At 44.0% G+C, this 14,542-nt stretch overlaps 1 protein-coding gene across 2 annotated transcripts in view; it reads right to left on the bottom strand.

Moving 5' to 3' along the window:
• PRKCB (protein kinase C beta) overlaps nucleotides 1-14,542 on the bottom strand; it is a 235,662-nt gene that overhangs the window by 114,410 nt on the left and 106,710 nt on the right. The window lies entirely within an intron of this gene.

The following is a 14,542-nucleotide window of genomic DNA, read 5'->3' as shown; positions in this document are numbered from 1 at the left end:
GGTGGTGGGCTTCCTGTCACTAGATACATTCAAACAGAGGGTGGACAACAAGCTGTTCTGGATGGTTTAATTAGGATTCCCAGAGGGAGAGACGAGGTGGATTTGACAGCCTAAAAAGAATCCACTCCCGTTCTACATTTTATCATTCTATTGCTTGAGAAACAATAACAGAATTAATTCTTAACAGAAGGAATCATGTGTACCTCTTTACTTATGCCTCCACCAGTGGTGGGTTGCCCCCGGTTCACACCGGTTCTATAAAACCAGTAGTAAAACCGGCAGGGGGCTCCGCCCACCGACCCCGACATCATCAAAATGCTTCTGCGCATGCGCAGAAGAGCGTGCACGCACAAGCGAAGCAAGCACACGCGCACGGCCCCGTTGCGAACTGGTAGTAAAGGTAAGTAGAAACCCCCCCCGGCCTCGACCATATGACTGTTATGTTACTGCAAAGAGTTGTGGACTAGCATGGAAATAAAACAAGGAAACAGAAGAAATGTACCTCAAGAACTGTCTGGTTTGGCACAGCAACCAAACAGGACAGATACGGACTTCAACGGATAGTTAGAACTGCAGAAAAAACAATGGCAACCAGCCTGACTTCCATTGAGGACTGCATGAGCCAGAAAGAGGGCTGAGAAAATATCTACAGACCCCTCCTCACATCCTGGACATAATTTATTTGAACTTCTCCCCTTGGGATGCCACTATAGAGCACTGCCTGCCAAAACAATTAGACACAAAGATAGTTTTTTTCCTCCATGCCATCACTCTGCTGAACACCTAATTCTCACAGCTCTGTCTTAAGTCTGAAGATATTTACCCATGTAGTATAAGACTGTACTACTATTATCATTCTCATCTTCTCATCTTTCCTACTATCTTTTCTTATTGGTATCTATGATTTATCGCTTGTTGGATATTATGATTAATGATTGTAACTATGATCTATGATATATTACCTATCACTTTGTTGTTTGTATGTACACTGAGAGCTTAAGCACTGGAGACAAATTCCTTGAGTGTCCAACCACACTTGGCCAATAAAGAATTTTATTTACAGTATTTATTTATTTATACATACAGAAGAAGGCAGCAAAGGGAAGCCACTTCAGTAGAGTATGCAAGAAGGCATGACCAGGCAGTCACCAGATGTCAGATAGGACTTGAGGTAGAATTCTAATTTTATTGTTGCATTGTATTCATTTTTATTCTGCAATGTGCTGTGGAGTTCAAGAGGGCTGCACTGGAAGAAGTGAAATGTACATTGCACAAATATGGCTATTTTAACATAAGAATTGATTGCAATGACAAAAATTGACTTATGGACCTACAACCTGAACATTGTTCAACAGCTTGACTAATTGTTGGAATTATGCAAATTCTTTGCTCAAACTGCATATTAGCAGAGATACTTATCTTGGTTAAGGGCCATACATGATAAATTTTAAAAAGTGGGACAAGAAATATGCTGAAAAAATCAAAGTGAATTTCAGAGCAACTCAATTAAAGTGGTTCTAATTGAGTGCCTCTTCATTACCGTCCCTTTGCAAGGGGTCACAACACATTCTGATTTGTTGCACAAAGAGAACATATTTCTGAAGCCAACATTCAGTGTAGTTTCATCCTTTGGTGTAGAGTAGAGGGGGTGGCTTGGTCAACGTCTCTCACCTTGGCTGCAGGGCATCTGAGTGAAGCAATGGCACCTCAAGGCCCTCCTGGATCTTTTGCCATCTGCCCCATGCAAGATGGGTCCATGGGGGACTCAAACCAGATTACAGTATCTCTACTGTACTCACAACATTTACCTCTTCTCCCTTCCTCAATGATGACCCTTCAGGATTAATTGTTCATTGTTTAACCAATAGCTCCACCTGGCCTGGGGGGTGGGGTCTGTCTGAAGGTGTGCATTTAGAGTTGCACTGGGGCCAGGGGAGTTCCCTTTTAGAAAACTTAGGTTAGGTTAGGTTTGTGTTTGTTTTCTGGATCAGTGCAGAGGGACCTCAAACATTAGGCTGCTTCTTCCCCAACCTTTGATTAAATCTTCCTAAAATCATGGCCCAGAAATAAATTTACCTACATCCTTCTTTCTGGGTTTCAGGAGCACTATCACAGCTTAAATGTTTAAGCTTGGTAACCTTGGTTGATGGTTTTGGTTTGGTTTAGCTGCTGCTTATGAATACTGGGAGTTGCAGTCCAAACAAAGGGATGGGCATCCGGTTGAGGAAGGAGGAACTAACCATGGCTGAGATAGAAGGGCAGGATGAGAGAAGGAGCCTCACAAAATGACTTCATCTGGAGAGCAAGCCTTGCTCTCTTCATGAATGCCTAGAGATGGCCAGCATTCAATTGCCTGTTGCTTCAAAGAATTTCCCCCAAATCTGCCTAATTCAAATTTTTCCATATTTTTCCAATAAATTGGACTAATCTCCCATTTATTTCTCCTTCAGACCAAATCAAATCTTTATTACAGTCATAGACCAGATAGTATTACTCTTTCAACTGATTATCATTTGGTTCTCCCAGGCTGCATTACGGCATCATCATCATCATCATCATCATCATCATCATCATCATCAACAACAACAACAACAACAACAACATGTATATGCTGCCCAACTCCCAGTGATTCTCCTGTTTGCAATAGCAACTTTCTGGACAAGTTTTCTTCACAACATTTTTGGAAGTGATTTGCCTTTAACTTCTTCCTAGGGCTTCATATCTATAGCAGAACAACAGAATAACAGAGTTGAAAGGGACCTTCGAGGTCTTCTAGTCCAACCCCCAGCTCAAGCAGGAGATCCTACACCATTCCAGACAAGTGGCTGTCCAGTCTCTTCTTGAAAGCCTCCAGTGATGCAGCACTCACAACTTTCTGGAGGCAAGCCATTCTGATGATTAATTGTTCTCACTGTTGTTCCCATTGTTCCACACATGGAAAATAGTTTGACCCCTCGCCTTTGTAGCAGCCCCTCAAATATTGGAAGACTGCTGTCATGTCTCCCCCAGTCATTCTTTTCACTAGACTAGCCATGCCCAGTTCCTGCAATTGTTCTTCATATGTTTTAGCCTCCAGCCCCCTAATCATCTTTGTTGCCCTTCTCTGCACTCTTTCCAGAGTCTCAGCATAATTTTTATATCGTGGCGACCAAACATTCGTGGCAATATTTTATAAAGTGGTATTAACACTTCATATGATCTTGATTCTATCCTTCTGTTCGTGCAGCCTAGGAGTTTCTACCTTAAAGCCTTTAATGACTACACCAAACTAGCTCTAACTTTCAGTTGCATCCGACAAGGACAAGTTTATGCTTCTGTAGTACACCATTACAGCTCGCAAACCATGCAGATCCTCCCCCTTTCTGTCAGATCTCTGAGTTATATGGAGGTGACAGAACAGAGTTCCAGGGAGAAACGTCCTTCAAGTCAGCCCACAAGCATTACAGGTGCAGTCAAAGGCAGAATTTGGGGTCAGTCTATTCTAGAAATTTGGGGTGGAAAGATTAGCCCCTGTGCTCCATAAACAAATACTTCAAAATAAATGTGCACAAATATATATCATGGAAAACACATTTTCTTAGGACAGCCTCTTCCCAGAGTAGTGCACTTTAATTAATGCATTTCTGACTCGCTTATCTAATTGCTGCATAATTTGTTCAGCTTGGCCCAATGTCTCAGTCCATCAACTCATTCAATTAGCAAGTATCCAGTCTGTGCAATAAAAACAATCCCGTGTGGAAAAGGGAGAAATTCACCTGAAGCAACCAGGAGAATTTGCCCTTCAGAATGGGACAGAGTGGTAAAATGATAGCCCAACAATATCCCAGTTATTCTGAGTAGATCTACACGTTCTACCAACGTCTTCACCTAAGCTAAGGCTCTATGGAGACCACAGCCATGGTCCATGTTTGGTAGATGCAGAGGGGCACTCTTCTGACATAAAGGTATATCATACCATACATACATAGTGGCATGGCTATAGGGATGATATATCATACCATACATACTGGTATGGCCACTATACCATAAAAGAAGGACTAGGAGTGACATGATAGCAGGATTCCTGTATTTGAGGGGCTGCCACAAAGAAGAGGGGGGGTCAAATTATTCTCCAAAGCTCCAAAGGCAAGACAAGAAACAATGGATGGAAGCTAATCAAGGAGAGAAGCAACCTGGAATTAAGGAGAAACTTCCTAACAGTGAGAACACTTAACCAGTGGAATAGCTTGTCTTCAGAAGTTGTGGGTGCTTCATCACTGGAGGTTTTTAAGAAGAGATTGGACAACCATCTGTCTGAAATGGTAGAGGGTCTCATGCTTGAGCAGGGAGCTGAAAAAGAGACCTCCACAGTCGCTTCCAGCTCTATTGTGGTTGATTGATTGATTGAGTAAACACGGTGGAACGGATTGTCTCAAACAGGGATTCCCGAAAGGACCTTCCAGAACTTATGGAAGGTCAGCAGACAAAGAGTTTTCTCCACCAACATTTCCTCTAAGCCAGTGTTTCTGATCCTTGGCAACTTTAAGGGGGTGGACTTCAACTCCCAGAATTCCCCAGGAATCCACCTTCCAAGGTTGAGAAACACAGCACTAAACATCAGAATTTCTGGTGTGGACCCCAGAAGAGAGGCTGCTCTCCAAGGTTCTGAAAATGGTTTTCCTAAAGAGAAGCCCTGCATTCAGCCTTCAGCCCTCTGCCTCCAACTTCCTGAGGACAAAGCTACAACATTCAGTTGCAAATGGCATGTTATGGTTTGTGTGGCTTCTGTTTTTATTTACCCCAAAATAAGAGAGCCCCCAAAGGTTTCCCAATTATAGGCACTGAGGCCACCAGGTGCCTCTTGTTCAGAGGGCAGAAGGCAGAATGGCAGCTTCAGCCACTCAAAGGATGCCCAGCCCTGGTTTAATTCTAAGTAGGCAATAATGGATTTGGTGCAAAACAGAGCAATCTGCAGTTTCAAAAACTTCTCCCAAAGTACTCCCACCCCACCCCACTTTCTGAAACCATAACTGATGGTTTCTTCAGTATTCCAACTGATGTAAGACAGTTCCCCCCCACCCAAAACAATGGTACTAAATCAACCAGGATACATGGGAAGAGAAACCAGGGTCTATTGGCCTGGAAGGAAAACACTTTTCCCCCCAATTATTTGACAAAAAGTTGCATTAACAGAGGGATACAATGAAGATCACATGAGGTACTAATACCACTCTACAAAGCCTTAATAAGACCACACATAGAATACTATATCCAGTATTGGTTACCACACTATAAAAAAATGTTGAGACTCTAGAAAGAGTGCAGAGAAGAGCAACCAAGATGATTAGGGGACTGGAGGCTAAAACATACAATTTTGTATGCAGTTGCAGGAACTGGGCCTGGCTAGTCTAGTGAAGAGAAGGACCAGGGGAGACAGGATAGCAACGTTCTAATATTTGAGGGGCTGCCACAGAGAAGAGGGGGTCAAGGTATTTTCCAAAGCACCCAAAGGCCAGACAAGGAACAATGGATGGAAACTGTACAAGGAGAAATTCAACCTGAAAATGAGGAAGAACTCTCTGACAGTGAGAGCAAACAACCCATGGAACAGAAATTGCCTTCGGAAGTTGTAGGAGCTTCATCACTGGAGGCTTTCAAGAAGAGACTGGGCTGCCATTTGTCAGAAATAGTGTAGGGTCTCCTGCTTGGGTGGCCAGGGGTGGGGGTACAAGGTCCCTTCCAACTCTGTTATTCTGATCATAAGTGTGAAAAATGATCATACGTCACTTTTTTCAGTGCCATTGTAACTTTGAACTAAACAAACTGTACATGGTCACTATACAACACAATCCCATTGCCTCTTCCCCCTCCAAACTCACAGATTTCACTTGAAATTCGAAGGTAATCAAGCCAGTTGCTGTGAGCAGCCTCTAAAGAGCTGCTCTTGACAGCTGATGGGCTACAGGAGGAGGGACCCCCACCCCAAAGACCAGGTGCCTGATTTCTGCAGCCTTAAGGCAACTGCCAAGCTGTGCATCGTGTTCCCAGCCGCCTGAACGGAGCCTGAAGGAAGCAGCCCTAAACTTTGCCATCATGTGCTGCCATCTGTGGGCCAAAATAGTCATTGCTGCATGAAGCCAAACATTCTTAATCCCCAATTCAAGGTCACCTCTAATTAAGTGTCACTTGGGACTAATTAAGTGGATAATCAAGGATGATATACTCTTTAACACAATTAAGTACTATTTTTAGTCCTTCCCAGATAGCTTAAAAGCAGCAAAAGGAGAAATATTCTGGCCCTCTCTAAGAGCAGACTGAGAAATTTATTTGATGGATAGAAACGATGTGTGGAATCGGGGGAAGGGACGATGTGTGGAATCAGGGGGAGGGGTGATGTGTGAAATTGGGGGAGAGGGGCGACTCCCCCCCACCAGCAAGGTAGGCTGTGCTGGCTCTGCTTGCCCACAACTCCTCCTCCCACCGGTTCTGAGCAACCCTGAGAGATGGTTGTTCAGAGCATTCAGGGTCACGTTTATTAAATAGGCGGCTATAGAAATTGGAGGGAGGGAGGGATAGATGATAGACAGATATAGACAGATAGACAGACAGACAGACAGATAGATAGAAAGATAGAAAGAAGGATAAGGGAGGGGGAGGAGGGGTGAGAGAGAGATTCTCTGCATTTCTTATATTATGGTTTAGTTCCCTCTTAAGGATTCAGAAGAAATTTTATCCTCTCCTTTCAACTTCTTTTCTCCCATTCCCTTTAATTTTATATAATTGTTTTCAATAACCCTAATATTTTGTTCTAGCCCCCGGGAGCTATTGACAAACTGCTCCAGCTTTTCATCTTCTAGTCTATCCTCTTTGCGACCAGAGTATCCATGTGTTGATTTTCAGAGTATGTGACGTCATCATAGATAGATGGTGATGTGATTCCTCAGACATTTTTGGCTGAGGCCCAATTTATGGATGGGCCTCCCCAGGAGGGAAATGTGGTTGCCAAGAGTCTGCAAACTTCTGAGGTCCAAAAAGTACCTTTTCCTGTCCAGATCAAGGGAAACGGGATCTTCTGAGGTGGGTTTGTGTAAACAGGAGGCAAGAGAAGAAGAGATGCTGGAGAGAGAGAGAGAGAGAGAGAGAGAGAGAGAGAGAGAGAGAGAGAGAGGGAGGGAGGGAGGGAGGGAGAAGGAGAGGGAGAGAGAGAGAGGAGCAGGAGCCCTGGGCTTAAGACAGAGCCTACTCCATGCTGCCCTCCCTGTAGACATAGTGCCATTAAGGACTACACACTGAGTGCGCATTGCCAGCCAGTTGTGAATCCATCTGGTGGTGATACTGTGGTAATACCACATTTTTCTAACTTACCAAGAAGTCAGCTGTGGTCTTCTTTGTTTACTTTTTTTTTTTTAACCATACCCTGCAGAGGCCCCAGCAAAAGAACAAAAGTTTTGCCTGGCAGTGAACTGGGCAATGGAGGAAGCTGCTGGCAGAACCAGATCAGGGAAGGTGCCGGGATGTGCAGCCAACTCCAAAAAGACAGAGGCAAACTTTGTGCAATGCCAGGCATCTAACAGCCAATGTTGGAGAAGGAAAAAATACTTTGTGGGGAGCTGAATGACCCACTTGGCCTACAGTCTGCCACTGAGGCTGCCAGCCAGCAGCAGCAAGAAGAAGAAAAGCTGCTGGGAGAGGAAGGATGCCCCTTTGGGGCCAGGGCCTGGGCAAGGAAGGGCAGGAGGCCAAAGGCTGCTGCCATAGCTAGCAGCCTTGTCTCTCCTCTCACGGTTATTCCAGCTCAGTGCCGACAAGGGTTCTCTGCTTAAGCCACTGGTTGCTATTAGAAGAAAATGTGGTTCATTTTTTTCATGATTATTTTCTTTGTCTGGATTTCCCAGGGAAGAGGAGGGGAATGGATCCCTTGGAGATCCCTCGGCTGCCCTGCATGGAGCCACTGAATTGGTGCCAGACGTTCCTCAGAGAGAAGCGGAAGGGAACTGGGGCAGTCTAGGGAGATTATTGGGAAAAAATAGGTTTCAAATTTAGGAATGAGGGAATGAATGTATATATGCATAGGAGGGAAGAAGCTAAAAAGCACAACTGATCCATTATGGATGAGGAGAGACTGAGATAATGTGTGGATACGAGGCTGCTCAGGCCTTGTATGGAGCATTTTGGTGATGTCAAGAGTGGAAAACGGAGGTGGAAGAAAATATTAACAGTGAATAAATTCAGAGCGAAGATAAAATGACTGTAGGTGTGAATGGAACAGAAGCAGGTTCTTGCCCCAATAGGGGAACAGAAAGTGGACATGAGGAATGATCTGGAAGCTGCTTGGCACTCTTGCCAGAGGAAACTACCTAGACTCCTAGAGTGGATGTAAAAACTGTTTGTGAAAGGAGCTTGTGAAGCTGTTTGGCAGATTTTGGGTTCAGAATGAGCCAAATCTCAAATAAATGTAATAATAAATAAAAGTAAATAAATAAAAATCTGGGAGGTACAGCTCAGCTTTAGACTGGGCAGGTTGTGTGACAGGACATGTTTTTTTTTACTCCAGCCAGTCATTTTGAAACAGCTGGAAAATAAATTTTATTATGTATTTGTTGGTTTACAATAGCATTTCTCAAGCTTGCAATTTTAACAGATGTGTAGAGTTGAACTATTACATGTTGCATTTAAGAAATCCAGGAGAACAGATGGATTTAAGTTACCAGAAGGCAGATTTTGTTTGAATTTTAAGAGTAAAATTCTGACAACGACAGCAGTGCAGCAATGGAACTTCAGTTCCCAGAATTCCCCAACCGGCATGCAGTCCACACAGCTTAAAGCAGCCACGTTTGAGGAACGCTGGTTTAGAGGAGGCATATAATAAAGCAAATAGGCTTGGATTATGGAACACTTTGGGTGAACATGGAATTGAAAGTCGGTGGTTGAAGGCAGGAAGCGTGTGATAGAAGTAAACGTGTGAGGGAACCACGGAAAAGCTTCAGCACTGAGCAGGAAGCAGGACAAGAATGTGCTTTGTTTGACATGTTTATGGATAAATGCATAAGAAATACTTGTGCAGATCTCACAAGTAGAGAGGGGGTGTAAATGTATGTGGGTTTTTGAAGATGTCAAGTTGTAGGCTGAGAATCCAATTGATTTGCGGCAAATGTCAAATAGATTCTATGAAGTAATGTTAATTACGAGTCAAAGAATTAATTGTTCAAAGGCCAAGGGAGTTGGCAGAAAAAACAGCAGAGAATGACTGCAAGTCAAATGTAAATGGCCCACCTGATAGTGCAAGTAACGAATTTGCCTGCATTGATGGAATGTTTACTAAGGATGAGGAAATAGATGAAGAAAGTTTACGATGTTTACAGAAAAAGAGTTGAAGGGAGGGTTGGATATGTCAGGAGAAATATGAAAAATATGTCGTATGCAGTGGAAATGGGTTGCTTGGCAAAAGAAGAAGGGAGAGGATCAAGAATTTGTGGACAGTAAATGAAGGTGGATTGAAACAGTGATTGAAATGAGTGACCTTAAATCAAAGTGGGCAACTATGGCCCCTTTACAACCTGTGAACTTCAATTCCCAGAATTCCTGAGTCAACAAAGCTGGTTCAGGAATCCTGGGAGTTGAAGTCCACAGGTGGTAAAGGGGCCATAGTCCACCCCACTCCTTAAAAGAAAGAAGTTCATGGAAGGGGTTGGTCATTGATAATACGGAGAGAACAAATGGGGATGGATGGAATGGCCACACAAATCTAGGAGGGAAGAGAGAAAGGCCTGAAAGGAAAGGCAACACCAGGACAGATGCAGCCAGATCCAACTGATGAGACCTTCCAAAAGGAGGGGGAGAGTGGGGGAGGGGGGAAGTTGAAAGCAGAGGTTTAAAGAACAAAAAGCAGTAAATGGAGAACAGACAGATGTGGTGGAAAATAAGATGTATTTCCATGAAGAAAAGTGGAAGGGCTCTGGTGAATGAGAAATCTATCACCTATCTCATGTCTTTAATTTACAGGTAATCCTCGACTTATGACCACAATTGAGCCCCAAAATTTCTGTTGCTAAGTAAGAAATTTGTTAAATGAGTTTTGCCCCATCTTATGATCTTTCTTGCCACAATTGTTAAGTGAATCACTGCAGTTGTTAAATTAATAACAGGATTGTTAAATGAATCTGGCTTCCCCGTGGCCTTTGCCTGTCAGAAGGTCACAAAAGATGATTGATTATATGACTTTATGGCTGACAGAAGCAATTGGAGAAGAAATAGAATATAAACTATTCCTATTGGGAATTATAAATGGGAAATATAGTAAAGGGGTAATTTACTTAATAATACATATTATAACAGCAGCAAGAATGATTTTTGTCCAAAATTGGGAAAAAAAGGAAATCCCCCTAGAAGTGATGTGTGAAGTGAAGTGATGAAGTGATCAAAAATTTTTTGACATGTGCGGAAATGGACAAATTAACATTGGAATTGAAAAATAAAGGCGAGTCAGATTATTATAAGATATGGAACAAATTTTATCAATGGTTGGAACGGAAAGGAGGGATGAAAAATATGAACTGACTAGAATTTATGGAATGGAGAACGAAGGGTATGTATGTAATTACAATAGAATGAAAGAGGATAAGACAAATGTATAGGTAATATAGATAGAAAAATGATGTCTTTATATATGTAAATACTGAATAGATCAAATTATTTAAGTAGCAAAGTATATATGATACTTATTGTTTATTTTAGTATCTATGGCAAAGAGAATGCCAGGACGATTACATTGTGTCCAATGTTTTAATATGTGTTTAATAAAAAAAAATTCAAAAAAAAAGAGATGATTATATGACAATGAAACTGTCATAAATTATGAACCAGTTGCCAAAAGTTCAAATCACACGGCCATGGGAATGCTGTAATGGTCATAAGTATGAAAAATGCCCACTGTAACTTTGAATGATCACTAAATAAATGATTGTAAGGCTATCTGTCATTTCTTTACTTTTCTGTGCTTTGTATAATACTGGTTACTATGAAAAGGAATAGTGTGATGGGTACGTATGTGCTGTGAGTTTGCTAATCTGCATCCAAAAGAGGAAAACGAAGAATGCCTGTTATAGCCTGAGCATCCCTTTTAATTCCTCGTGGATGCAGACACCAGGAAGGACATGGAAGAAGCCACAGGTTGAGCCGAGAGATTCCCTGGCTTGAATCCTGGACAGGGAATTGTTTTACAGCTAGTCAGCAGTTACTAGAGCTAGTTATCTGTGCACCTCAAAAATCAGCATTACCAGTCTGTGACAATTTGAAAGAATGTAAAAAAACGTGGCCAAATTGCAAAAAAATAAGTGTGGGGATTTTTGCTCTAGTCCAGTGGTTCTCAACCTGTGGTCCGTGGACCCCTGGGGGATCTCCATGTCTCACGGGGGGTCCTCGAAGGCTTGAAGAAATGTTTTGATTTAAATCTTAGGTCTTGGGGGTCCATGGCCACAAAAAGTATTTAAAGGGGGTCAAAGGTGAAGAAAAGGTTGAGAATCACTGCTCTAGACATCTCCAGTCTGAGGGGGACACACAGAGCAATGGAAAGGAAAACCCTCCCATCTCTATGGTTTTGTGGGCCAATTGAAGGAAGGGGGCATTCAGGACAGTGGTGCCCAGAGGCAGGCACCAGAGCTAAGAAGTGATAAATTCTTGAAAAAACACGGCACGTAAAGTTTTTAACAATTCTATTGAGAAAATATCCACAACACATTAAAAGAACCTCACCACAAACCCCCTCCGAAGCCCAATTGGCAGGGGCAACCAACCACCTGCAGGGTGTCTGAAAGGGTCTATGACAACTCACCATGGCCAACATCGCACAGTCTATTCGCTGCAGGACAAAAGTTAGCAATAGCATTAGCATTTAGACTTATATACCGCTTTACAGCCCTCTCTAAGTGGTTTACAGATTCAACATTATGCTCCCAACAATCTGGATCCTTATTTTGGAAGGATGGAAGGCTGAGTCAACCTTGAGCCTGGCGAGAATTGAACTGCCAAATTGTAAGCAGCCGGCAGTCAGCAGAAGGAGCCTGCAGTACTGCATTCTAACCACTGAGCCACTGCGGCTCTCACACTAATATCAAAGAAATAGTGGAATAGAATCATTGAAGAAAGGATGCAAAAGGAGGGACAGAATTGTTACATTGTCCCGCAGCAAGATGGCCGTGGCGAGTTGTCCCACTCGGGGTCTGAAAGGCTGGCCCCATGCTGCACTGCCTCTGCTTCTCCCTGGAACAGCTACGAGTTTAGAGGGGATCTTTTCAGAGTGGGAAAGTAAAAGACGTCAGAGACCCCCGTGATCCCCCCACCCTGCATTTTGAGCCAGGAGAGCCAAGAGAAGAATCGCTTAGCAATGTGCTGAGCATTTGGTCCCCTAGACCAGTGGTCCCCAACCTTTTTATCGCCGCGGACCAATCAGCCTTTGATAATTTTACTGTGGCCCGCTGAGCGCGCGCAGGGGTGGGGGCTTTGGGCCACACGTGCGTACCTGCGCGGGGCTCTCTTCCCTGGAGCTTTTGCGCACGGCCCAGGAGCTTTTGCGCACGGCCCAGGAGCTTTTGCGCACGGCCCAGGAGCCTTTGCGCTGCAGCGTTCATGTCCCCCGGCCGCTGCGCGGCCCGGTGCCAGGTACTCCACGGCCCGGCACCGGTCCGCGGACCACTGCCCTAGACCAGAGGTCTTCAAACTTGGCAGCTTTAAGACTTGTGGACTTCAACTCCCAGAATTCTCCAGCCAGCATAGTTGGACAGCATAGCTAGAACTCCCAGAATTCTCCAGCCAGCATAGCTGGACAGCATAAGTGGCTGGAGAATTCTGGGAGTTGAAGTCCACAAGTCTTAAAGCTGCCAAGTTTGAAGACCTCTGCCCTAGACCGACTTTCATTCAGTGGCAGCCTCTCTGTGACTTCCATGCGGGACAGGAGATCAACACAGCAGGTTGTTGTGAATGAGCCAAGAAAAGCAGGGTTTCCCCAGAGGCTTTGGCTCAGCCAACTCAATAGAGGTAGTCCTCGACTTACAACAGTTCATTTAGTGACCATTCAAAGATACAACGGCACTGAAAAAAGTGACTTATGACCATTTTTCACACTGACCATTGTAGCATCCTCACGGTCACATGATCAAAATTCAGACACTTGGCAACTGACTCATATTAATGACGGTTACAGTGTCCTGGGGTCACATGATCCCCCTTTGCAACCTTCGGAAAAGCAAAGTCAATGGGGAAGCCAAATTCACTTAACAACCATGTTACTAGCTTAATCACTCCAGTGAACAACCTTAACAATCGTGAAATGGGACAAAACTCACTTAACAAATGTCTCACTTAGCAAATGAAAGTTTGGGCTCAACTCTGGTCGTAAATTGAGAACTATCTGTAATCCCTTTTCTAGCCACCAAACATTATGGACCTGTGCAGCCGTCACACAAGAGCATGAAATCCCTGTTGTGGCCCACCAGTTGCCAGTGGAGCTGGCGGCAGACTCGGACGATGAGGAGGTTGGGGAGGAACATGGGCCAGTTCTGGAGTCTGGGGAAAGCTCTGATGGATGCTCTGCGTTGGACGCCGAGATAGAGCCAAGGCTGTCCAACATTTCCCAGCCACTGGAGAGGCAGCTGCCTTTGGAGGCTGAGATGACTGAGGAGGAAGAACAGCTGGGGCCTGTTCCAGATGTACATATGCACAGAGCAGTTAGGAGAGGAGAACAACAGAGGACGAGGAGTCAACTCGGGAAGCAAAGCACACGTGGATGCTGAGTGGCCCCTCCCTGTCTTGGGAATAAATAAAAGGAAAGGGGAGTGGTGATCATAGGAGACAACTGTTCGGATTTCTGAAGATTTGGCTCATCGTGTTTCATGCCTCAGAGACTGCTTGCCAGAACTCAGCGACCCTGAGTCTCCGGAGAAAGGCGGCATATAAATTGAATTAATAAATAAATTGAATTAATAAACTTAATTTAATTTAACTTAACTTAACTTTAAGGTAAAGGTAAAAGTTCCCCTCGCACATATGTGCTAGTCGTTCCTGACCCTAGGGGGTGGTGCTCATTTCTGTTTCAAAGCCGAAGAGCCAACGCTGTCCGAAGATGTCTCCGTGGTCATGTGGCCGGCATGACTCAATGCCAAAGGCGCACGGAACACTGTTACCTTCCCACCAAAGTGGTCCCTATTTTTCTACTTGCATTTTTTACGTGCTTTCAAACTGCTAGGTTGGCAGAAGCTGGGACAAGTCACGGGAGCTCACCCTGTTATGCGGCACAAGGGATTCAAACTGCTGAACTGCCGACCTTTTGATCCCTATCTTAACTTTAACTTAACTTAAATTATTACACGGAACTGATAAGATCTGTTACTGCAGTTAACTCTTCGAAGGACTCTTGCCTGCACTTTTTGGTATGTGAATGGAGATAAAAACAGGAGATAAATAAAGAGGTTTTCTTCCTGACAAGGAGTCTGTTCCCTGTTGCTGCTAAGGCTGGGTCAGAACAATCCCTTGCAGCAAAAGGGATCCTTTCCAGAGGTGAAATGTTCCC

This window comes from Pituophis catenifer, unplaced genomic scaffold (genome assembly GCF_029215685.1).
Source record: "Pituophis catenifer annectens isolate HBS135680 unplaced genomic scaffold, rPitCat1.0.hap2 SCAF_16, whole genome shotgun sequence".
In the NCBI taxonomy this organism is placed as follows: Eukaryota; Metazoa; Chordata; class Lepidosauria; order Squamata; family Colubridae; genus Pituophis; species Pituophis catenifer.
Note: the sequence above shows the minus strand (reverse complement) of the source record. Positions and strands in the feature narration are given on the sequence as shown.